This window comes from Papio anubis, chromosome 5 (assembly GCF_008728515.1).
Source record: "Papio anubis isolate 15944 chromosome 5, Panubis1.0, whole genome shotgun sequence".
Classification (NCBI taxonomy): domain Eukaryota; kingdom Metazoa; phylum Chordata; class Mammalia; order Primates; family Cercopithecidae; genus Papio; species Papio anubis.
Window position 1 is genome coordinate 123,682,450 of NC_044980.1, and position 26,681 is coordinate 123,709,130.

A 26,681-nucleotide genomic window follows, 5' to 3' on the forward strand; every position below is an offset into this window, starting at 1 on the left:
CCAGAACCTATGTACTTAACCACTACTAACATGACTTCCAAACGGAATGAAATTAAACATTTCTGAGTCTAGATTAGTATTTTAGATGTCCCTGAAGTTTTTATTCAAAACATGTCTGTTTACCTACTTAGCTTTATAGGAACAAGCAAGCAATTTCTGCATGACTACAATTTTAAATGTCATAGAACTTTATGTATTACCCAAATTATTATGAGACATAGATAATAGAACAAATTAATAATGAAGAAAATGATTCCACTTCCAATATTAAGCAGATTATCCACTTACAATGATGTTACAATCACAAAGCAATATTTTTATGTAATGATCAGCACATATCTAATACCTACGGAATAACAACCTTGTCTTATGACAACTGAGATACTGATGCTACATGTTAGATAATATGTATTCAGTCATTAGCATGATTCCTATCAAATTCTTGGCAATTGGGATATAGTAGCTGCGATCATTATAAATAAAGTCACTTTAAAACATAAGCAAAGTAAGCATGGCGTATACCGTTCTTAAAAACAAAAACTGTAAAAGAAAACTAAAGGTGAAAAGCATTAGCCTTTCTTGAATCATACTTAGTTTCGGAGTGTTCTCAAGTTTCTACAACAACTACAGCAAAGAAGAGCAGAAGCAATACAATATATAATTAGATTCTGTGTGATTGGATAGTAAAAAGATATAAATGTCTTTCAACTGTAAATTCGTAAGGGGGAAAGAATGCAGCTGAAGAAAGTTCCAGAAAAATAGAGTTCTGGTATCAGATTGTGTCCCATAATCTTTGTTTTAACCTCCATTTATAACAGAGAGAATTATGGAAACATTTTAAATATAATCAATATGATCAGGTTCAATGGACTCTGGAATAAGGAAAGGGTTTTCATAATACTAAGAAACTATTTTAGTACTCCAAATAACTTCCTAGATTTGCACAAATCAAAATAAGCCTATAGTCTCTAGCCCACTTAGGCAATCGTGATTCCATAATGAAGGCATCTGAGGCATCAGGTGGCCAATGCTTAATGTACAATCCTTTTTTTTTTTTTTTTTTTGAAATGGAGTCTTGCTCTGTCACCTAGGCTGGAGTGCAGCGGGGCAATCTTGGCTCACTGCAACCTCTGCCTCCTCAGTTCAAGCAATTTTTGTGCTTCAGCCTCCTTAGTAGCTGGAATTACAGATGCACATCACCACGCTCAGCTAATTTTTGTATTTTTAGTAGAGACAGGGTTTCACCATGTTGGCCAGTCTCGAACTCCTGACCTCAAGTGATCTGCCCACCTCAGCCTCCCAAATGCTAGGATTATAGGGATGAGCCACTGCGCTAGCCTTAATGTACAATCCTTGAGCACCGCAATGATCAGAACATGAAGTGTCGTCATCAGAATTGTCTTTTAAACACAAGAAAAGATTGGAAGATAGTCAAAATCTTCAAGTAATTTGAAAACATGGTAAAAATGTGAATCCTTTGGGTGGTGGGAGCAACCAACACCTTCTCAACCATGCCAATTATTCTTCATATAAAAATTCTGTTGGTTTCCATTAAGAATATAAATACTAATATTCCCATTTCATTAATGAAGGACCTAAAAGCTCAAATGACCTACTTAAGGTCAGGCAATGAGTCAAAACTAGAAATAGATACTATGTCTGCTGGCACTACTCCTTAAATGAAGAAACAAAAATATCATTTTGAGTTCATTGAAACTTTACTGCTATAAAATTGAAAAAAAATATATCAAAGAGTATGATTTCAAAAAAAGACAATATATATTTTATAGTATAGATTTGTCTTTTCCCATTTTAACTTCAAGGAACATGGCCTTAATTTAGGTTGGAAAGTTTTTCGGAAAGCAGCAGCAACAATTTTCCAGCTGGGCAAGTAAATATGCCACAGAGTCACCATTCATCTCAGTCATTCTTTTCCACAGTAAGTGGACGTGAAAGAACTGAATGAACATTAAACAAAGCTTGCCATATTCAGTAAATCTCTCCAGGACCTTGAAGACAGATTGAAATAAAGTACTGTCCAGATTCATTTTCTGCATTAACCAACATAAAATAATTAAATAGCAAAACTCCAGGAGGCCCATAGGCCATTATTAACAGATCTGTAGAAATGGGGAGGAAAATATTTGGTAGTGGAGACAGGACTTAACTGCAGAGTAAATTACTTGTGCGTACTGGAGGAGAATCTTTCAAAGATTCATTCAGCTCAAAAGTTTATTCTTCTTTCTAAAAAGGTGGGTGAGTCCATCCTGCTCCAGAAGTACAGAAGGGAGCATTTTGTCATAGTTGGGCGTCAGCAGTCATAACTGTAGCATTGCACAATCTGAGCAAGAACTAATGGAAATAGAAATAAGCAGAGCTGTAGATGTAAACCTGATAAAGATTCTGTGCTTGAATGCTGAACTTTAGGGAATTACTAGTATAAAGAGAAAAAATTTTTCCAATGATCATATCAGCCCTGATGAGAGTGACCAACTGTGACAAACACAAAATTAGGGTACATCTTGGCTCACAGCAATGCCAATATCACCATATTTGTGCTGTTCCACTACCCTGCTGCCCATGACTGGTGAAAATAGGGGTTAAAAACACTAGAAAAAAAGTCGGATGAGTCCATGCCTTTCTCCTGAGAATCTAGAGTTCAAACAGAAAGACACGGGGTCCCATGGGGACATGGGCTGACTCACAAAAAGAGTAGCACCCTAACATTGGCTCCATGCACTTCAGTTACTATGGTGCCAGACCCAGCCTTTGTCCCTGCTTCCCAAAACCATAATTGCTTGGTTTGGGGCATGTTTTTTTTTGTTTGTTTTTTTGTTTGTTTGTTTGTTTGTTTTGGTTTGTGTAGCTACCTCCATTTTCTGCTTGAATTACCCAGAGTTACTTTTTTTCTATTGGTTGCAATAAAGCAAGCCTCGCCCAATATATCTGTACAGTATCAATGTCATGGAATGATGTGAGATATGATTGGGTGTTAGCCACAGAAACGACTGAGCAAATGATGCTAAATGAAATGCCCCACTCCAACTACAAAGTCCCAAATAGAAGTAGGAAACATACATTAGTCTTGTTCACTCCTCATTAAGAGATAGTTGTTAATGGACCAAAAGGCACATAGAAGGTATATTTATATGTGGTCTTTTTGTGTTTGTGCTTAAGTTAATGATTTACAAATTTTATGTACTTTATAATGGAGTTTGGGTCTAGTTCTTCTCAAAGAGTTAATCAAATTTATCCTCCAACTCTTAGAGAGTCCAGATCAAAATGATGCCTAAAAGAGACATTGCTATTTGGAGTGTCTATAGTCATGCAGATAATACAGATGTAAAATAAATTAGGTGAGTCTAATGATTAAGATCATGGGGGAGAAAACACAATGAAATGAGATTGTGCATTTATTTTAAAACATTCTGAACAGATGGTGCTTATCTTTAACACAAGTGATATGTGGACCCCAAGAAGGCAATGATCTAATGAATATATATTTGCGAGATAGTTTTCTTAGACATGTGCACCAGTTCAATGTATATTATGCTGGCAAAATATATTTTCAAACCTTACCTTAAGTTTTAAAGGTAAGTTACAAGGATATCAGCCATTCTTTGCAATTGTGCTTTCCATAAGTGTTATGGTAAAGCTGACTATTTCATTGCAATACACAGAATAAAAGTGGGAACAGACTCTTGGAATCCATTGGAAAAATAGTATCAGCACTGTGCAACTGGGACTCATCAAAGTTTGTATTTAAGAAATGTCTAGGGTTTTTTGTAAGAGCTTTTATATATTTGTTTTCAAATGAACTTTTCGATATAATTGCTAATATATATGCAATATAACCATAGAGGCTTGCCACTTCCCTATGGTTTATAATCTGTAATATATTTAGAATTAATTGTCTTGGATCCTAATTTTGTTTAACTCATATTTTGAATTATTGACATTGCTAAAGTGCAGTTATTGTTCATTTTGGAGACTCTTAGTTAAACATGTTTCATTATGATAAAGCTTTAATACATAATGTACATAATGATTTTTAATAACCTTGATAAGATTAGATTTGTAACTGTTTAATTCAACCAAATGGAGATATTATGTTTTGTTTATTGCTCAAATTTTATTTTTTGACAAGATGATTAGAAAATAACTTTTATCTTGCTAATTGTTTAGTGAAATAAATTTCATTTTTTCAGAAAACCTTGTATAATACTATAGAACAACATTACCAAACCATATTTATAAAACCAAAAATGTTATAACAGTCTGTGAAATGTGGGATGTGATAGGCATATTGTTCAGTTTATGAACTCATCAATGGTAATGCATTTGATAACAGGCATAGTTATTGTTCAAAATTAATGAAGAAAGTTAAAAAAAAAAGCCCCACACACTCCTTTCTTCTGATATTTTAATGGAAAAAAGCAGAGAACACAGTTGGGACACTATTGTGTACTTTTTAACCCAAAGATGATGCAGTCATTACTCACGACATTTAACAAGTTAAAATTTTAATAATTTACATAATAAACATATTCAGATTTTTCAAAGACCTTTTGCATACATCTCATATTGGATACTAAAAAATAAACAATGACATTGAATAAGTAGTATTTCCAATTTAAAATGAGGAATTTAAAGTTTAAATTATTTAATGTTCTTACCCAAGACTGGCCACAGTCTTGGATACGACAGCTGGGATTTATACCTTTCTTTACTGGCTCTAAAATTCTGTTTTCTTCACTATGTCACATATAGTGTTGCCACAGACAAAAACTTTGTTTTTAACTTTCCTTTTGTAATTTCCTTCATAATCAAGTTATGAGCCATGAAAGAAGGCTATCTCATTACTATATACCAAAGGTCTCAAGTTTTTGTGACAAGTAACTATTTTTCATTTCCAAGAAAACTTCACATTATAAAGATAGGTACACTATTAGTGACAAAAAATTTCCACAGTTGTAGGGAAAGGTAACTCACTCTTTTCATCTAGTGATCTAGTCATTATTTCAATGGGTATTTATTTTTTGCTTACTCTGAACACAATATTGCATATAATGGTGAGAATTTAGTAGTGAAAAAGACAAAACTATCTCACTGAGCTTATGATGAGTGCAATGGCAGACTGGAAGAAAAATAAGTAATTAAATAAATTCTGATAAGTAATCTGAAGAGGTAATACTGTTTCTAGAAGATAATATTGGAAATGGTTTCAAACTATGAAAAGAATAACTTTGCTGTCATCCCAGCCATACAAAGTATAAGAAGAGAACAGAGTGTCTAGTCATATAGACATTGAAGCCGCACTCCTTGGACTTCAATATCCTGATTCTTAGCTGGGTGACTTTGGAGAAGTCACTTAATTTTACAAAACCTCCATGTCTTCTCATGGGGATACCTCAAACGCATAGCCAGGTAGAAAATGCATTGAGAGGAGATCAATGCATTCAAAAAGATCCACAAAATTCATCTGTGGGAAGTGGGGAAGAACCAGCAAGTCTGGGGTTGCCTGGTCCTCCAGCCATCCTAGAATGTAGTTGCTCAGTCAACAGAAGTTGAGAGTGGAAGTTCTGTCCTCTGTCACAGAAAGATAATGCAAAGTGTTACTACAAAGGAATGACAAAAAGAAAAGGGAAAAAGACTCACTGAATGTCAGAGAGAGTTGGGGAAACTTGGCAACTGCTGAGTCATAAAAGATTCAGGAGATTAAGAAGAAAGACACTTAAGGACCTTTCATTGTGTTTAATTAGCTGTATTCCTGTTAATGTTCATCTCTGAGAGATCTAAGTAAAAGTTGGGTGTTGTGTTTAGTTACATTTGTTGGCTGGACAACGTTTGTTTGTTTTTTTTCCCCCATGAATCAATTTTTTAAAAAACAAACATCCCATTTGAATATAGACTGAGAATATGAATAGGTGAGTTACAAAATGATGGCTCATATATTCTATTTCTACTCATGTCAGAAATAGGCATCAGTTTGGCAAATCATTCTTTACTAGTAATTAAGTTGTGCATTTTTAAAATTCATTGGAATAAATTTTTATAGTATCCTCATACATAATTTAATACCAATAGGATCTAAAGTGATGTTCCATTCTTAATTCCTGATGTTGGCAATTATAGCTTTTTTTTTTTTTAAACTTTAAGCTCTAGGGTACATGTGCACAACGTGCAGGTTTGTTACATATGTATACTTGTGCCATGTTGCTGTGCTGCACCCATCAACTCGTCAGCACCCATCGACTCGTCATTTACGTCAGGTATAACTCCCAATGTCATCTCTCTCCCCTCTCCCCTCCCCATAATAGGCCCCGGTGTGTGATGTTCCCCTTCCCGAGTCCAAGTGATCTCATTGTTCAATTCCCACCTATGAGTGAGAACATGCGGTGTTTGGTTTTCTGTTCTTGCGATAGTTTGCTGAGAATGATGGTTTCCAGCTGTATCCATGTCCCTACAAAGGACACAAACTCATCCTTTTTTATGGCTGCATAGTATTCCATGGTGTATATGTGCCACATTTTCTTAATCCAGTCTGTCACTGATGGACATTTGGGTTGATTCCAAGTCATTGCTATTGTGTATAGTGCCGCAATAAACATACGTGTGCACGTGTCATTATAGTAGCATGATTTATAATCCTTTGGGTATATACCCAGTAATGGGATGGCTGGGTCATATGGTACTTCTAGCTCTAGATCCTTGAGGAATCCCCATACTGTTTTCCACAATGGTTGAACTAGTTTACAATCCCACCAACAGTGTAAAAGTGTTCCTATTTCTCCACATCCTCTCCAGCTCCTGTTGTTTCCTGACATTTTAATGATTGCCATTCTAACTGGTGTGAGATGGTATCTCATTGTGGTTTTGATTTGCATTTCTCTGATGACCAGTGATGACGAGCATTTTTTCATGTGCCTGTTGGCTGTATGCATGTCTTCTTTTGAGAAATGTCTATTCATATACGTTGTCCACTTTTTGATGGGGTTGTTTGTTTTTTTCTTGTAAATTTGTTTGAGTTCTTTGTAGGTTCTGGATATTAGCCCTTTGTCAGATGAGTAGATTGCAAAAATTTTCTCCCATTCTGTAGGCTGCCTGTTCACTCTGATGGTAGTTTCTTTTGCTCTGCAGAAGCTCTTTAGTTTAATTAGATCCCATTTGTCAATTATGGCTTTTGTTGCCATTGCTTTTGGTGTTTTAGACATGAAGTCCTTGCCCATGCCTATGTCCTGAATGTTATTACCTAGGTTTTCTTCTAGGGTTTTTATGGTTTTAGGTCTAACACTTAAGTCTCTAATCCATCTTGAATTAATTTTCGTATAAGGAGTAAGGAAAAGATCCAGTTTCAGCTTTCTATTTATGGCTAGCCAATTTTCCCAGCGCCATTTACAAGTTTGTATATTTAGAAAACCCCATCATCTCAGCCCAAAATCTCCTTAAGCTGATAAGCAACTTCAGCAAAGTCTCAGGAGACAAAATCAACGTGCAAAAATCACAAGCATTCTTATACACCAGTAGCAAACAAACAAAGAGCCAAATCATGAATGAACTTCCATTCACAATTGCTTCAAAGAGAATAAAATACCTAGGAATCCAACTTACAAGGGATGTAAAGGACCTCTTCAAGGAGAACTACAAACCACTGCTCAGTGAAATAAAAGAGGACACAAACAAATGGAAGAACATACCATGCTCATGGATAGGAAGAATCAATATCGTGAAAATGGCCATACTACCCAAGGTAATCTATAGATTCAATGCCATCCCCATTAAGCTACCAATGACTTTCTTCACAGAATTGGAAAAAAATGCTTTAAACTTCATATGGAACCAAAAAAGACCCCGCATTGCCAAGACAATCCTAAGTCAAAAGAACAAAGATGGAGGCATCACGCTACCTGACTTCAAACTGTACTACAAGGCTACAGTAACCAAAACAGCATGGTACTGGTACCAAAACAGAGATATAGACCAATGGAACAGAACAGAGCCCTTAGAAATAATACCACATATCTACAGCCATCTGATCTTTGACAAACCTGAGAAAAACAAGAAATGGGGAAAGGATTCTCTATTTAATAAATGGGGCTGGATAATGTTTATTTGAAAGTTACACTATGTAGAAACCAAACCATGTTGGATTATACAAGTTGGTGATACACCCGGGTTGATGTTATAAGATGATTAGCATAGTGCTTCTCACAAAATAAGCACTGGAAAATTAAATGTTATTGTCATTATTCACAATGTATTCTAAATTTACAAAACTTAGAAACTCCTATTTTTATTATTTTTGTCAGAAGACAGAAGAAATTATCTGCACAAATTCTAAGAAAAGCTACAACACCTGAACATCGAAGCTCTTTGCTTTCCATAGCTGAAACAAAGAGAAAAAATAAGTGGATCGCACAGGTTTAATTGTCTAATACAACAAAATTAGTGTGTAGGAAAATGAATGTATTTACCTGGGTCTGAGCGCTGAAAGAAATTAGTCGCAAGTCCTCCTTTACATAAGAAGGACTAAACAACATAATGCATAATATCCTTGACAAAAGTTCTACTTGCAAAAAAGTGCAGAGACACTTCACATATAGCTATTTATCATATCTCTCCCTTTGAAAGCTTTGAGAGCATAATAGGTTTTCTGAAAAGGCAATTCCACTGGAATACAACTTTCTGGTGATTTACCTCATCACTGAGATACATCCTGGGAACATTTTAGCCAGTGAGCCTAAACCAGACCTACTGATTCAGAATCTCCAGGTTTGAAGCCCAGTATTACGTATTTTTAGAGTTCCCAAGATGACTCTAACTACCAAAGAGTATCGGTGAGACTGTTAGTGGCTCCCCTCAGATCCATTCTCTCCTTTGCACTTATAGGAATAGAATCCTTGATTTCTGGTGCATACATGGCTACCCAGAATAAGAACTAAATTTCTCAGCCCTGTATTTTGTTGCACATCACCATGTGACTAAATTTTATACAACAGACTGTAATAAGGAGTGATGCCTACCCCCTCTGAACTTGTTCTTACAGGAGAAGCCATGCCACTTCATTCCTCTCTCCTCCTACTGCTGCTTGACTGATGGTATAAAACCTGGAGCTCTGTCATTTACCATGAGGAAGGAAATCATAAGCAAGGAAAACAGAAAGAAATTTATGAATGGTGCCTGGTCTCTGGACAAGATCATCCAGATTCTCATGGTCATCCCTGGATTGTGAAAGTAGGATCACATTCTTCACATAAAGAGGATGCTTCTCTGGTCTGCCAAAACAGGTACTGGCCATTTTATCTAAAATCTGTACATAACCTTAGAAAGAGGAATGTTAGCACCCATCCCTGACTTAGAATTTTAAATACAAGAATATCCTCTATTAGAAAATTCTTATTGTCTATTTGAACTCTCATAGTATATTTTTATGAAACTTGTGAAAGTGACTTAAAAGGTTCAGATCAAGGTTGAGATTAGGTGACTTGACCCCAGACTATGTATTTCTGTTAAACCAAATATAATAGAAAGGCAAAATGCAATAAATGTCAAGAGAAATTTTAAATCACATTTGAATAGTTTACTATTCAGTAAACAGCAGATTAAAATTTAAAATTAGTGTCTCTCTCTCTCTCTCCACCCCTCTCTCCTGCTCTCTCTCTCTCCCTCCCTCCCTCCTTCTATCTCCTTTCCTCCCCTCCCTCTCTGTGTATTAATGCATCACTCTTATAATTTATAAAGAAAAAAGCCAACACTTATGGAATATATTTAAAAGGATACTTGGAAAATCTTGTCTCACCAGCCTAGAAGAAATCTTGGCTATTTTCTACAAGACAATACCGTCTTCATCTGGAAATGGATGGATTTAATATGAGAAAATGATGCCTCAAAATGTGGCCATTCCATTTCTAAGAGGTAATTTATATTAGTTACACATGGAAGGGGAAAAGTTTGGGTTATTTTTCAAAATTGTTTAAGTCCTAAGAAATCTGACATGTTTTTTTAGTTTCTAATGCTTCTATGAATAAAAGAGGTATCCCAAATTATAAACAAAAAGTCATCACTGGATGTCACCATTGTCAATTCTTTTAGGTATGAATGAGGGAGACTGGATAGCAGTGAAGATTGGACCTCAATATATTTCTTTCTAGCACTAACATTCATGCTTCCATGATTCAACTGAAAGTATAAATTTGAATATGTTTCTTTTAAACTCAAAACAGATGAACAAAAGTAGTCTCATGACATCCCACCAGCCATCATTAAGCTGAACCTTGCACATCGGAAGAACAGGTAGTTGCTTAGCTTCCAAACCTATCTTCACAAAAGTAGGAGTTGAACTGATGCACAGGAATTGAACTCATTCCTAAGTAGGACAAAAAATGGACCTCTCCAGCCTGTGGAAGGTCAGGCATACAACACACAAGATAGTGTCTACAAAGACTTGATATTTACAATGAAAACCAAGTTAATTTTCAGGCCTCATGGCAGTGTACACTTAGTATTATATTTGGTCAGATGTCCTCTAACATAAACCTAAAATTATTTTATAAATTGCTTTTTTGTGAACTTAAAGGAAATAATTTTATTCTAGGTATCAAAGATGTATATGTGATTTAGCTTACATATTTGAGGAAAACATAGTCACTTCATTCAAGGCCTTTCCTTTTTCCTTTTATATTGGAATTGTAATTTTACTTATGAGCTCTCAAAAGCTACATTTAATTATTTCTGGTTTTTTGGATTTTTTTAGCCACTCAAGTTTCTCCTTGGCAGGTAGAAATGAAAAAATCTATATCCTATTAAATACTTAAATAGCTAACAAATCGGTGTGGAGAGAGGTGAAATGAGAGAGAGAGTCCAGTTCCAGGGACTCTGCCATGTAAGTTTCCTACACCCAGAATAAGGACAAAATAGAAAATGCATTTGAAATTGACTGTCAAGGTTCAGAAAGTGTGGTGGAGACAGATGTAGTGTAACTCTTTTAATATTTACTCAACAGGACAAGTCAAATAATAACTTTTCTGATTCAATTGTAATTTGAAAAATCATTAAAAATAATTTACCATTAATATCCACTATAGAGAGCTTTTATTTTTTCCATGAAACATTGTCAATTGCTTTGGCATTGGCAGCTCTCACTGTGCAAAAACAGAAAGGAAAAGAAAAGAAAAAAAGTAGTCTTGGAAATGGAGTACCCGTAAAGCCAGTCCCAGAGCTATTGGAAATAACTGGGGGTTCACAGGAAATATGCTCACTAAGTTCGACTCCAACAACTCATAAAACAGTTGCCCAATTGATTATTTTATCTACTTCTCTAAAATCTATTAATTATTCCTCAGACTCACTTTCCACTCCTACTTTCTCTAGATGTCCAGCTTTAGCATTTTCACACTTGAAATGTTTCTTACAATGTCTCTTGGGTAGTCTCTTACAAAAAGAGTAAAGTTAATCCAGAATGTTTAATCTAATTTCCTTGAGCAACTAGAAGCAAACAGAATTACTTTACTGTGCTGAGTTTGTAATGCCTAGAAAAGATAGCTAAGCCAAAACCTGACATTTAATTAGTGAAAAATGTCACTTTAAGGAAAATTAAACACAGCCATGGAGTACTGACCCAGAACCTAGGCAAACGGACTTCTACCCTGATTTTTCCACTCCTTCATTACTACTCAGGAAAAAATCACTTTACTTATTTAGGCTTAAGCCTCCTCATCTTGGGAAGAAATATTTACTAAAACAAGTATTTCTTAAAGTTGCTTCTACTATAAAATTCTACAAAATAAAAGTAGTTTATTGATGACTAGAAGTGCTTGTGTGTTTATCAAATAGTGTGATTTTGATACCTCATCAATAAAATTAATCCTACTACCTTACACTAAAAAGAGCACTTGGATATTCACATGTTGTAGTGTGGACATTCTTTGCCACCTCCTCAGTGGGACTCAGGGGTTCACCCCAACCTTTTTAATGACTCTAACACCTAAATGTTCTTGAACATAGGGTCTTGTAAACTTCTTCCCAAAAAGAAATATTTTGATGAATGGGCTTGACCTTCCCAAGATCCCAGCATATTTCAAAATTTCAAAATAAATAATAAACATTAATACATTACCTCATTATGAAAGTAATGTTTGCTCTGAGAAATTGAGAAAAACAAAAAACTAGCAAGTGAGAACAGTTTTTTCACAATTTTATAACTCAGAGATCCTATTTGCTATTGTTTACCCCCTCACAATCTTGTGGATATGTACAAATTAGTTGTGATTTCTGGTTGTATTAGTTTGTTTTCACATTGCTATAAAGATACTACCCAAGACTAGGTAATTTACAAAGGAAAGAGTTTTAATTGACTTACAGTTCTGCATAACTGGGGAGGTCTCAGGAAACTTATAATCATGGCAGAAGGCAAAGCAGACACCTTCTTCACAAGGCAGCAGGGGAGAGAAGAGAAAGTGAAGGGGGAACAGCACTTTTAAAAACCATCAAATCTCATGAGAACTCACTCCCTATCATGAGAACAGCAGGGGGGAAACCACCCCCATGATCCAATAACCTCCCACCAAGTCCCTCCCTTGACACATGCGGATTGCAATTCAAGATGAGATTTGGGTGTGGACACAGAGCAAAACCATAGCATTCCACCCATGGCCCCTCCCAAATCTCATGTCCTCACATTTCAAAACACAATCATACCTTCCCAACAGTCTCCCAAAGTTTTAACTCATTCCAGCATTAATCCAAAAGTTCAAGTCCAATGTCTCATCTCAGACAAGGCAAGTCCCTTCCACCTAGGAGCTTGTAAAATCAAAATCAAGTCAGTTACTTCCAAGATACAATGGAGGTAAAGGCATTGAATAAATGCTCCCATTCCAAACGGGAGAAATTAGCCAAAACAAAGGGGCCATCCAAGTCCAAAATCCAGCAGGGCAGTCATTAAATCTTAAAGCTCCAAAATAATCTCTTTTGACACCATGTCTCACATCTAGGGCACACTGATGCAAAGGGTAGGCTCCCATGGCCTTGGGCAGCTCTGCCTCTGTGACTTTGCAGGGTTCAGCCCCTGCAGCTGCTTTCATGAGCTGGCATTAAGTAATTGTGGCTTTTCTAGGCACACAGTTCAAGCTGTCAGTGGATCTGCTATTCTGGGGTCTGGAGGATGGTGGCACTCCTCTCACAGCTCTTCTAGGCAGTGCCCCAGCAAGGATTCTGTGTGGGGGCTTCAACCCCACATTTCCCTTCTGCACTGCACTAGCAGAGATTCTCCGTGAGGACTCTGCCCCTGCAGCAGACTTCTGCTTGGACATCTAGGCATTTCCATACATCCTCCAAAATCTAGGTGGAGGTTCCCAAAACTCAATTCTTAAACTCTGCATCCACAGGCCAAACACCACATGGAAGCCACCAAGTCTTGGGGTTTGCACCCTCTGAAGCAATAGCCCAAGCTATACGCTGGCTACTTTTAGTCATGGCTAAAGCTGGAGTGGCTGGGACACAGGGCACCAAGTCCCAAGGCTGCACACAGCACATGCACCCAAGGCCCTGGCCCATGAAACCATTTTTTCTTCCTAGACCTCCAAGTCTGTGATGAGAGGGGCTGCTATGAAGGTCTCTGACATGCCCTGGAAACATTTTCCCCATTGTTTTGGTGATTAACATTCAATTCCTCATTATTTATTCAAATTTCTATAGCTGGCTTGGATTTCTCCTGAGAAAATGAGGTTTGCTTTTCTACTGCATAGTCAGACTGCAAATTTTCCAAACATTTATGTTCTGCTTCCCTTTTAAACATAAGTTTCAATTCCAGATCATCTCTCTCTGAAGTTCAAAGTTTCATAGATTTCTAGAGCAGGGGCAAAATGCCACCAGTCTCTTTGCTAAAACATAGCAAGAGTGACCTTTGCTCCAGTTCCCAAGAAGTTTCTTATCTTCATCTGAGACCCACCTCAACCTGGACTTCATTGTCCATATCACTATCAGCATTTTGGTCAAAACCATTAACAAGTCTCTGGGAAGTTCCAAACTTTGCCACATCTTCCTGTCTTCTTCTGAACCCTCCAGACTGTTTCAACCTCTGCCTGTTACCCAGTTCCAAAGTTGCTTCCACATTTTCAGGTTATCTTTATAGCAGTACCCCAATCTCTGTGGTACCAATTTACTGTATTAGTCCATTTCCACAATGCTATAAAGATACTACCTGAGACTGTGTAATTTATAAACAAAGGAGGTTTAATTGACTCACAGTTCCACATGGCTGGGGAGGCCTCAGGAAACTTATAATCAAGGCAGAATGGGAAGGAGGAATATATTACATGGCAGCAGACAAGAGAAAACATGTGAAGGAGGAACTGTCAAATACTTATAAAACCATCTCATGAGAACTCACTCTTTACCATGAGAACAGCAAGGAGGAAATATGCCCCCATGATCCAATCACCTCTCCCCAGGTTTCTTCCTTGACATGTGGGGATTACGATTCAAGGTGAGATTTGGGTGAGGACACAAAGCCACACCATATCACTGGTATATTCAAAATGTTATAATACTGATTATAAATGTCAGGTTTCTTTGTTGTAAGAATAACAGACACATTGTATATGGCTTAAAAGCAAGGGGGAAATCAAAGAAAAAAATAAAACCATCTAAAATCTTATTTAAGAAGATAAACAATTGGAGAGGAATAGGAAAAGCTCTAGAAAGGGGGTTCATTGTGATCATCTTTAGCCATTGGCATTCTGATCCCATGCATTGATTACTGTGTGGGAGGAAGGATCATGATCATCATGATGGGCCCAGAGATGAGACAGCTCCGCTATGCAGACCTAGCTTCCAGATGTTTGTAGAACACAAGTCATATTTAAGCATTTATTTTAAAAATTCATGTTTCCCATTTGTACTAAAGCCCTATCTTCACTTTCACACAGCTGAATATTTGTAATTATCTTCTATGTTTGGCATTCAGCTGCAAAACAATAAAAACACAGGATACACACAAAAAGAAGACAGACATTGGACATACTGGCCAATTTTTAACCATTGTATGTCTGTATGCATATAGTTTACAAAGTGCATATTATACTCCATACAATGACCCAACATAAGGTGTTGGAGCTGAGGCTCCTAAAAGGGCTGTAACTTCAGCTCTACTAACTAATACCATTTGCAATTTTTAGGAAGGTGATGTAAATAAAGTTCCTAACTGATGGATAATTTGTCCTCTCAAGAGTCACATCCACACCTGTGTCAGACTTTGACTACCACTTGTTTCAGCAATTCTATAACCACCCACACATTTGGCACCTCCCTAGAAGAACTGATGGATCTTAGTATAGATTTGTACTCATGGCAAAGATTTTTTACAACACAGTAAGGCTACAGAGCCAAATCGACAAGGCATAGAATACAGCAGACAGAGTCTAGTTGCATTCACATGCAGGCTTACTGTGTTCTCCCAGAAAGGGCCACAGAGAGCTCACTGCCCCTCCAACAGTGAAATACAGCAACATATGTATAATGTTTCTGCCAATAAAGCCATTGTAGGACTCTGATCTCAAGGTTTTTATAGGGGACTTGTCACATAGGCACTCTCTGCATAGCCACAACTACTAAAATTCTAGACTACCAGATCGAAAGCAGGTAGGTGGTCATCCTCAATCTTATTATCTAGGCAGACTGGTAAAGAGGCCTTATTAGCACCATGAACATTTCAAGGTCAAGTTTCCAGATGCCAGTTCTGCCTTTTGCTGGCAGTTTTGCTAGACCTCTTTTAGATTCCATTTTCTTACTCATTAATTGGGTGATATAACAAGGAATATAGTTGTGAGACCCCAGGCCTCATGGAGCACGTAGTACAATGCCCAACACATAGCATCCTATGCTAGCCATTATCATTAAAGAGTTGAACAAAATTATATTAAATATCACTTTTAATAAATCAATGTTGTAAAACTTTTAATACGAGTTTTAAAGATACTGAAAAGAAATGTGCAAGCTCCTTTGGTAATAAAAATAGGTATTATGTTGATTTATGCAATTCTATTTGTCTGCAGTTTTAGTGGGGGTTTTTTTGGAACAAAGTACTTTATTTAACAAAGGCCCTATAACTGTATCCCCACTATTTGAAAGGTATAAGCATTATGAGCAAGTATTGGAAAAGAGCAACATAGGTTAGTGATTTAAATGATCCTCACATTTTCAAGAGATTTCATTTGAATCATGGTGTGAAGGTTTGCTTTTCCTAATTCTGGGAAAGTAAAAGCAGCAGAATAAAAATGAGCTGAGTAGTTCTGCAAGGTCAGACTGCACCCCTGTACTCATTGGCATCATAAATGAGAAAACATGTCTTTTGCTTATTGAATACTTTAATGTGTCAGTTAATTGGCTTTATGCTTTTATTTCATTTAACCATCACAACAACCATGTGAATTAGGTATCATTATCTGTACAGATGAGAAAACTGTGACCCAGGAAATCTATGTAACATGTCCAAGGTAGCCCCAGTAAGAGCAGGTCTAGGAATTCAAACTTGGAAACGTCCAGCTGTGGCCAGGACTCTTCACCACTTTGTCATACTGCTTATCTGGACCTAAAAGAGCCTTGCATGTCCAAAAGTTCACCCATGCTAATCACTCTTTCACACTGCCTTTACTTGACTCAAAACATTCAAACTGCTGGACACAGGGGAAAGCAGATTCAGATTAACCCAGAATGTAAGAGTTATTCAAAGGTTATTTAATTATTATTCTGCTTTTCAATTGACTTCCCCCAAAATAACTCCACACAGATGTGAGATTTTTTAATGCCCTTGCTGCAGCTATTTTTATATAAAAAGATTTTAGAGGTAATCTATTAGGAAGCAAAAATTTTCAAGAAACAAAAGATATAAAACACAATGCATTTGGAAACCCAGAAAGACTATTTTATCTAGACTTCCTTTTTCTAGAGAAGTACATTCTTTGCATTGTTCTCTCCAGAAATTTTGCCTTGATGCTATATTCAAGGTGCACAAAACACACACATGAACATGCACGTGCACGCGCGAGCACACACACACACAGTTTAAAAACAAAGAATGCCGGAAATTCAAAGCAGCATAGTCAAAAGCCCCAGGGAATTTCAGTAAGCCAATGCATTCCATGACTAGATTTCTTGGTTTTAACAGGAGAAAATACATAGAACCTAAACCCCTGAGATCAGTGTCTCCATTTCAAGGTCACTTGTGTAATGCAGAAAAACATCACCCTGTTTTAAACAGTGAAGAAGGAAAAGCAGGACTCAGCATGTCGGGTGTGGAATAGCAGCAACCAGAGAATCTTTTTTCCAAAAATTAAAAACAGGAGCATAAACCATGCAGAGAAGTACAATCTCATAAAACTGCAACAGTACATCTGGTCTGTGACCTCAAGAAGCTAAACTAATTTCTGACTTAAGGGAAGTATTGACATATTTCTCAAGCTCTGCACTACACATAGGAACCCATGGGAGCTGAACCGTGGAAAATGTTCCAGAAGCTACTAGTTTTAAATAAAAGCATCCTAAGAGGCTCCAGGGAGATTTTGGAACAATTTTTTAAGTGATTAAGTGCTATTAATGTCACATCACAGAAAAATTTGGGGGAAAAAAGCCTCTAACGTGGTCTTCCCCCGACTGTGTTGTTCACTTTTGATTTCTCTCTAGATTATCACCAAAGAATAGTTCTTTCTAATTAGTGAGAGAGTGCAGGGCTCAGGAAGAAATTCTAACATGTTTGGATCATGTATTAGTTCGTTTTCACACTGCTGATAAAGACACCCGAAACTGGGAACAAAAAGAGGTTTAATTGGACTTACGGTTCCGCATGGCTGGGGAGGCCTCAGAACCATGGTGGGAGGCAAAAGGCACCTCTTACGTGGTGGCAGCAAGAGAAGAATGAGGAAGAAGCAAGTGGAAACCCCTGATAAATCCATCAGATCTCATTAGACTTATTCACTATCACAAGAACAGCACAGGAAAGACCAGCCCCCATGATTCAATTACCTCCCCCTGGGTCCCTCCCACAAAAGGTGAGAATTCTGGGAGATACAATTCAAGTTGAGATTTGGGTGGAGACAGAACCAAAGCATATCAGGCCAAGAGAAAAAATAGATGATCAGATACATATATAAATAGAAATATAGACATAAATATATCTAATATATTCTTCATTACAGTTGAAGGAAAGGACATCCTTCATGTCCAAAATTAAATGTATATTTAATTTTCAACTCCATAGAGCTGCTACAATCGTTTTTTAACCCATGCCCAAAATCAAGAACTGTACTTATCTATGGCAACCAGCCACTGCCAGACGTGTATAAATGTCCAGACACATAGGAAAACAGGGCCAAAATGGAGAAGTCTTCAGATGAGAGCCAAGAGAGGGGCAATCTCACAGGCTTTAACATCTTCCTTCTACCATGAAAGGATTTGATGTTTCTTGGTGATCATAGGGTGACTATAAGTTCTGGGGTGCTCTAGACCTGTTATCCTGGCGCCCTATTACTCTCAAAAGTACTTCAGTTCAGAGATAGTGTCTTAACCATAGCGATGCTTTAGAAATTTCTATAATGACATATATTATATCTACAGATATAATATAAATACATATGCCCACTATTGCCATCTACAAACCCTTTCTAAACAAAGATTTGAAACCAAGTAGTGCCTGTCTTACCACAGAAGTCCAGTGGCATTTTAAGTAACTTCAATAAGAACTGACTCTAGGCTGGGCACAGTGACTCACGCCTGTAATCTCAGCATTTGGGGAGGTCGAGGCAGGTGGATCACCTGAGGTCAGGAGTTTGAGACCAATCTGGCCAACATGGTGAAATTCCATCTCTACTAAAAAAAAAAAAAAAAAAAAAAACACTAGTCAGGCATGGTGGCATGCATCTGTAGTCCCAGCTATTCAGGAGGCTGAGGCATGAAAATTGCTTGAACTCGTGAGGTGGAGGTTGCAGTAAGCTGAGACTGTGCCACTGCACTCCAGCCTGGGTGACAGAGCGAGACTCCATCTCAAAAAAAAAAAAAAAAAAAGAACTGACACTGTTATAGTTTGCCAAGAGGTTCTGGTTTGATGGTATTATTTATTTGTCTTATGAGTTTTGTTAGTCTACTTCCTTCTGGATCACAGTACTTGCAGACCACAGAAATTCTGCTGTTCAGAAACTGTCATAAAGCAGCATTGATGTTTACTTACTGCCCATCAATACTTCTCCTGTCAATCTTAAAAGAGCCAGTAATTATACTGACTAGTGTGTTAGTGATTCAAAAGAAACAAATATGGCTTCATTTTAGTTCTTCTGTTTTCTCTCTTGAAGTTGTAGTCAACATACCAGTACTTTTTTATTAACACTGTAATTCTCATTACATTATTTTATCAATTTTCAAAGTAACATAAGTAATAGGGCATATAAGAAAAAATTCAGCCTTCTTAAGGCAGAAGAATAAAAGTGGCTAAGATTTATTGGGTGCTGATTAAATTCTAGGAACTGTTCTAAGTCATTTATGTGTTAACACTCTTCCTTGGGGGATGACATCAGCAATATGGCACAATAGGAAGCTCCAAACCATTCTTCTCCCCTACAGACAATGATTCAACAACAACACATGGACCAGATCCCTTTGTGAGAAATCCAGAAACTAGATCAGAGGCTCCTGCACCCTGGGGAACATGAAACCAGTCACACTGACCAACAGGAAAATTTGTGGCAATCACTCAACAGAGCCCATATCCCCAGCATAGCCCAGAGTGATCATGAGGTAATTCTCAACTCCGAGCATCTTCCTGGGGAAGGAAAGAGAAGACTGGAACATACGCCTAATATTCAGACATTTTGTGGGGCTACCCAAGGGACTGGTTTCTGTCTTTCAAGAATATGAGCATGGACAAGAAACAGCACCAAGTTGGGAGCCACTAAGCACAAAGGTGATGGTAAGAATTATAACAAACTCACTTGCCATTCTCCCCTACCCCCAGTTCAGCACAGCACAAGTGGGAGAAAACTCCTAATCCTGACTTCCTGCTGGGGAGGAAAAGAGTTGCCGTCTCTATCCGACATTTCCAGCTTTTCAGAGGTCTGCCTGCGGGCCTGGCTTCTGGTCCATCTATTTTGGGTACTTGTGGGATGCAGGATATTTTCGATGTTTGGGAATCACTAAGAACAAAAAACAGCTGAGTAGCTTAGTGCTACTCCAAGGACCTGTGGTGCAGAAGACAGAGGCTGATGCAACTTGGTAGTTTCTCCCTCAGGGGGAAAGGAGGGAGTGGAACATGTGTCCAATGTTCCAGCTTCTCCAGTATCTGCCTGAGAAATGAATTTCTGCCTAACCTGACTCAGAATGCTATTGGGACCCTGACAGGGTGCCACTGAGAATAAAACCTGGGTGACCAACGACAGCTCCAGAGAACCTGCAGTACTCCAGATGAACACCAGAGGGAGGAAGAGATAATGAGCTTCAGAAAAAAGAAAACTGGTAATTAAGAATTTACACGCACAAGTCCAGAGAAGACACATCACCAAAAAATCTTTGAGAGGTCACCAGAATCACTAGCCAGTCTGATTTGTGAAGGTCCCCATATGAAGCCAGTAAATACTAGGGGAGGTAGCTGTTTTTTCAAATGTGTGCATCCAAACACAAAGTAACAAGGCATCTAAAGACACAGGAAAACACGGCCTAACCAAAGGAATAAAATAAATCTCTAGAAACCAACTTTAATGAAACACAGGTGTATGACTTATCAAAGAATTCAAAATGATCTTCATAAGGATGCCCCATGAGCTCAGGAAAACAGCAAAGAGATAGAAAATACTACAAAGAACCAAACATAAAAATTTGGAGCTGAAGAATAAAATAACTGACTTTAAAAATTCACTAGAGTGATTTGAAGCAGAAGAAAGAATCAGTGACCTCAAAGACAAGTCATTTAAAATTATCCTAACAGAGGAACAAAAAGAAAAATGAAGAGGGAAGAAAGCCAAGGACTATGGCACACTAGCAAGCACATCAATATATATACATTATGGGGTCTCACAAGGAAAACAGAGAAAGAAAGAAGTACAAGAAATAATGGCCCAAAACTTCCCAAATGTGAGAAAGAAAATGGATATAGAGACTCACAAAGCCCAACAGTGTCCGTCATGGATGAACCCAAAGGTCACACTGAGACACATTATAATCAAACTGTCAAAAGTCAAAGACAAAGAGAAAATTTTGAAGGCAGCAAGAGACACTTGAGCTCCCATGTTCATTGTGGCATTATTCACAGTAAGCAAGAGATGGAAACAATCTAATTGTCCATTGACAATTGATGCGTGGATAAAGAAAAGATGGTATAAATATATAATGGAATAGTATTTAGCCTTTTAGAAAGAAGAAAATACTGTCATATGGTACAGTATGGATAAACCTTGAGGATGTTATGCTCACTGAAATAAGCCAGTCACAGAAGGACAAATACAAATGATTCTACTCACATGAGGTATTTAAAAACAGTGAAACTCATAGAAGCAAAAATTAGAATGGTGATTGCCAGAGGCTGAGGGGAAGAGCAAATAGGGAATTGCCATACTATGAGTATGAGTTTCAGCATGCAAAAAAGGAAAAAAATTCTAGAGATCTGCTGTACAATATACATACAGTTAAACGTATTGTACTATATACAACTGAAAATTTGTCAATTGAGATTTTATGTTTTTTACTGCAATTTTAAAAAATTCATCCACAAAAGAATTTTATGAGGTAAACAGTATAATTTTTCTCACTTTGCAGATGGTTAAGCTAAAGCAGAAAGAGTTCAATTCAGTTGCCCAAGGTCATATAGCTACTTAGTGGTACCCAGGATTTTAACCCAGATTTCAATCCAGAGCCTACATCTTAACACCTTGGTCATTGCCTCTCTGGACTGCTAAAGAATTGTGGCAACCAAGTACCTGATTCATCACACCTGTGAGCACTGAGCTCTCCCAGCAATGAACCAAGCACTAAGGCTTGTGAATCACCACTCTGTGACCAAGCCTGTGCTAAGGACCATGAGGCATACAAAAAAGAGTTTAACTCCCATCCCTTCCCCCTTCGGACTTACAGTGTATACATAGTAGTATACAAAGTAGCTAAACATTGAAATCACCTGGGGAGGTTTTGGTTTGTTTCTTTGTTTTGAGATGGAGTCTCACTCTATCGCGCAGGCTGGAGTGCAGTGGCATGATCTTGGCTCACTGCAAGCTCCGCCTCCCGGGTTCATGCCATTCTCCTGCCTCAGCCTCCTGAGTAGCTGGGACTACAGGCACCTGCCACCATACCTGGCTAAGTTTTTGTACTTTTAGTAGAGATGGGGTTTCACCATGTTAGCCAGGATGGTCTCGATCTCCTGACTTCATGATCCACCCGCCTCAGCCTCCCAAAGTGCCTAGGGATTTTTTTTTTTTTTTAATATGCAAGTGGGTGAGTCTTACCTTCAGAGACTACGATTTGATTGATTTGGACCATAGTCTGGAAATAGGCATTTTTGCAAGCTGCTCAGATGAGTCTAACACACATCCACTGAGTTGAACCATTGATGTAGAGCAACTATTAACCCAAGGGGAAAAGTTATTCCAAACATTTTTATAAATAATCTAACAGGTAAAGATTCTGGAAGAAGAGTATGGGATGAACATAGAGAAGCAACAAAAAGCAAGGAATTATGCAACCATAAAGTGAATGCTTAGTCTCAGAGATCAGAGGCTTTAAAAAAGGATAGATTAAAACCTAAAAAGAAAGGAAAGAAAGATACCAGCATGCTGAAGAAAAGAGAAGTTCCCAACCCTCTTCTTGCTTATTCTTACAATATAATACACAGCTGGGCCCACCATAGCACATCCTAATTGATACCAACTTTATCAACTTTTCCATTAATGCCAAACTAGATTTAGCACAGTTAATGATGAATTGTCTATACCAAGTGTATCCATTGTATAACTGACTGTGTAATGGCTAAAATTGGGAAATGGGGCAGGAGTATTGGGTGGCTCTAAGGATCATCAAGGATTCAAGATTACCTTGCACACACACACAAAGGAACCTATGCAGATGACAGCTTAGTACAGAGAGTAACCCCAAACGACTGTGTTACATTGTGGCCACAGTTGACCAAGACCCTAAACAAGGAATCTAGAAGATTTCTAAACATAGATATAACATCAAGTAGATGCCAAATGATTATGGAGCCCCTTTTCTAAGTTTCTAAGAGTGTCTAACTCTTAGAAAATGAGGTTCTTCTGCCTTCCTGTGACCAACTTTCTCTGTTGCCAGTTAATGCTGGAGCATGAATTATTAATCTATTCATCAATTTGCTCTATTATGAGCTGGTATGATTAAATACACTCACTTTTTTATGCTGTTTTGAAAAAAAAAAAATTAACAGGTGAAATAGATTTGAGAGTGACGGAGTTGCCAGAGAAAGCTACAAAGGAACTCTTAAGTTGGCACTGATGCTGAATGAAGTTTGAGTAGGAGGAGAAGACAGAGAACAGAGAAGGGAACGAAGGGTGGAATTAGCTTGGTCTTGGGTGGGGGCAGCAGGGAGACAAAGCATATGCCTTTCTTCTTGAGCACAGAAGGTCCTGGGAATTAGGCTGCAGCAAGCATTGCCAGTCCCATCTGGCCCACAGCTGCTTCTGGTAATCATCCAGGTTTATCTCCTGCCAGTCCAACAGAATTCCTGATGAGTAGTTGAGCTCAATAGCTCAGTTCCACTTCAAGCTCTGAATCTGGGATATGCCAATGAACAGCATCTGAACTCCAAGAGAACCATGGAACTCATTTAGTGCCCACCCACCCTCCATAACATCTGCATCATATCTGTTAGGAAAGTTTTAGAAGAAATTAATATATTTGTATTCCAAAAACCAAAATAGATTTCTTAGAAGTATTATGCCAGGTATATTCCAATTATTTCTCATCCCAGGTACCAAGCATCCCTGTTTCTTTGGCAGTTCCAACACTCACCACCCAGTGGTGGACCATGAACTGGGACCCAAAAATCATTCCCAGCCAGCTTCTAGACTCAGTTTTGCAAAACAAGTTGATCCCTGGGTTTTCAACCACAAAACATATGTTAAAACTTTTATTTTATTCCCTGAAACATATTACCAAGTGAAATGAAGCAATGCATGTAGTATTTCTAAGGGATAGGTCATTTTAAAAACATTGCAAATAGTTTATAAAAAAGGATTAAACTTGCACCCTACTTACTAAGTAATAAAAGTTACCACCTACACCACTTCCAGTATTACTAAACTTACATGAATACAAACATCTTCCTAGAGTAGATGCACTCACTATTACTCACTGAAGCTGATTTATAATAAAATAAAACATAAGGGAAAGAACACAGAAAGAGTCCTGAGTACTATTTTTTGGTCCTGCTACAAACTGCTTATACTAATTACCTTGAACTGTTACCCTAACTTCTCTGAACCCTATTTCCCCCATCTATAAAGTGTTAAAAGGAAACTAAAAACACATATGGGTCATTTCCAGGTCTGACATATCTAGACTCTTGGATCTAGATTGCTTAATTCCCTGGAAACACCTTGCGTGGACCAACTGGGAACACAAAATCATTTTAGGGACTATAGGAAGTCACTATATAAGTAGCATTACGAGGTTAAATACTATTAATTTGCGGCTTGTTTTTCACTAAATCTCCATTTTAATTTGACATTAGTTCTAATCCCAACCTGCTAAAATATAATGAGAAACCCATGTCCTTGGTAGCTAATCTCCAAATATGGCCCCTAAATGAGCCCTATCTTGCACTGTTCACATCTTTACATAGTCCCCTCCCCTCTCTCCCTGTTTAACCATATAATGCAACTGAAATGGTGTTGAGGGACTTCCAGGTCCAGGATATAAGAATCGTTGCACATTACTCTTTGGAACACTTGCTCTGGGTGAAGCTAGCTCTCATGTAAGAAGTCTGACTATCCTCAGATCACCATGCTATAAGGAAGGACAAGCTAGCCATGTAGAGAGGACACATAGAAAGAGAAAGATGTCTGACTAGCGCCCATCAGTTCCAGTCATCCCAAATGAGGCTCCACACATGTAAATAAAGAAGCCTTCTTGCCTATCAGCCCACTCGAGCCTTCAGATGACTGACTCCAGGCCCAATAGCCATCTGACTATAACCACAAGAAGACTCAGATGAGAATCACTCAACGGAGCCCAAGCAACCAAGAGAACTATAAGAGATAATAAATTTGTTTTAATATAACTGTAATAATAAATGGATGTTTTGAAGTGATTTTTCTTTATGGATAATACATCAAATCAAACAATATCCCATGACCCCAAAATTCTACTCCCTTTTAAATATTCTTTAAAAAACCTGTGACTATGTAAAAGGAAGGTTGTAAAGTGATCTTTATTGCAACATTTTTTGCAATGGCAAAAATACTGGGGAGAAATGTTCATCAGCAAGAGAATAAATAAACCATTATGGTATATCTTTATTGGGAATACTAATAAACAGCAGTTAGGAATAGTGAGGTGCAAACATCGACAAATACCCAGAGTTACATCATTCAGTAAAAAAAATACAAACTGATATTTATTATTTAAATACAATTTTGTTTAAATATGTATTTTTATGTTCCTATGTCTGGACCATAACAAAGAGTGACAGAGAAGGTATAGTACATTGCGTGGTAATAAATGCTAAGATGAAAAATCAATCATGGAAGGGAACAGGATTTTCTGGGGGTATATGCTTTTTTAATAGGCAGATGATATGGTTTGGCTGTGTCTCCACCCAAATTTCATCTTGAATTCTCACATGTTGTGGGAAGGACCCAGTGGGAGGTAATTAAATCATGGGAGCAGGTCTTTCCCATGCTGTTCTCATTACAGTGAATAAGCATCACAAGATCTGATGGCTTTATAAAGCAGAGTTTTCCTGCACAAGCTCTCTTTTTACCTGCTGCCATCCACGTAAGATGTGACTTGCTTCTCCTTGCCTTCCACCATGATTGTGAGGTGTCCCCTGCCACGTGGAACTGTAAGTCCAATAAACCTCCTTCTTTTGTAAAATTGCCCAGTCTTGGGTATGTCTTTATCAGCAGCATGAAAACAGATTAATGTAGCAGAAAAGTCTGAATAAGAAAGCTACATTTGAGCAAAAGCCTAAAGGAGGTAAAGAAATTAGACATGAAAGACATCTGAGCAAAAAGTATTCAAGGCAGAGAAACCAGGTTCCACCCTTCTTGTAACCCTAACTGGGCACTGATTTTATTAAGTAAGTTTGAAATCTTCTTCTCTAAATTTGACATATTAATGTATTTAAAAATGAAAATTAATACAAAATACCATTTCAAAAATTGAGCAATATTCCTGAAGATGCTAAGAGATCTTCTGAAGTGCTGATGCAGGAATATAAATCACCAACTTCAAGACTGCATACAAAATGTATACTCTCAAAAATCTATGAGTGATTTTAAAATTCTCATTAAAGCAAATAATCTAAATATCTAGGTGACCAAGTCCTCCAATATAAAGTTACTTAGGCATAGGCATATTCACAATTACTTCTCTATCATAGGCAACCATCTATTGTCCTTCTTCTTTCCAAGAAAAGATCTTCACCAGAGTATATCACACATCACACTATTCTGAATCAAATA

General features: G+C 37.6%; 1 pseudogene; it reads left to right on the forward strand.

Annotated features, from left to right (window-relative positions):
• Nucleotides 1-22,449: 22,449 nt before the first annotated feature.
• On the forward strand, nucleotides 22,450-24,947 carry LOC110743527 (annotated as a pseudogene).
• Nucleotides 24,948-26,681: the final 1,734 nt, after the last annotated feature.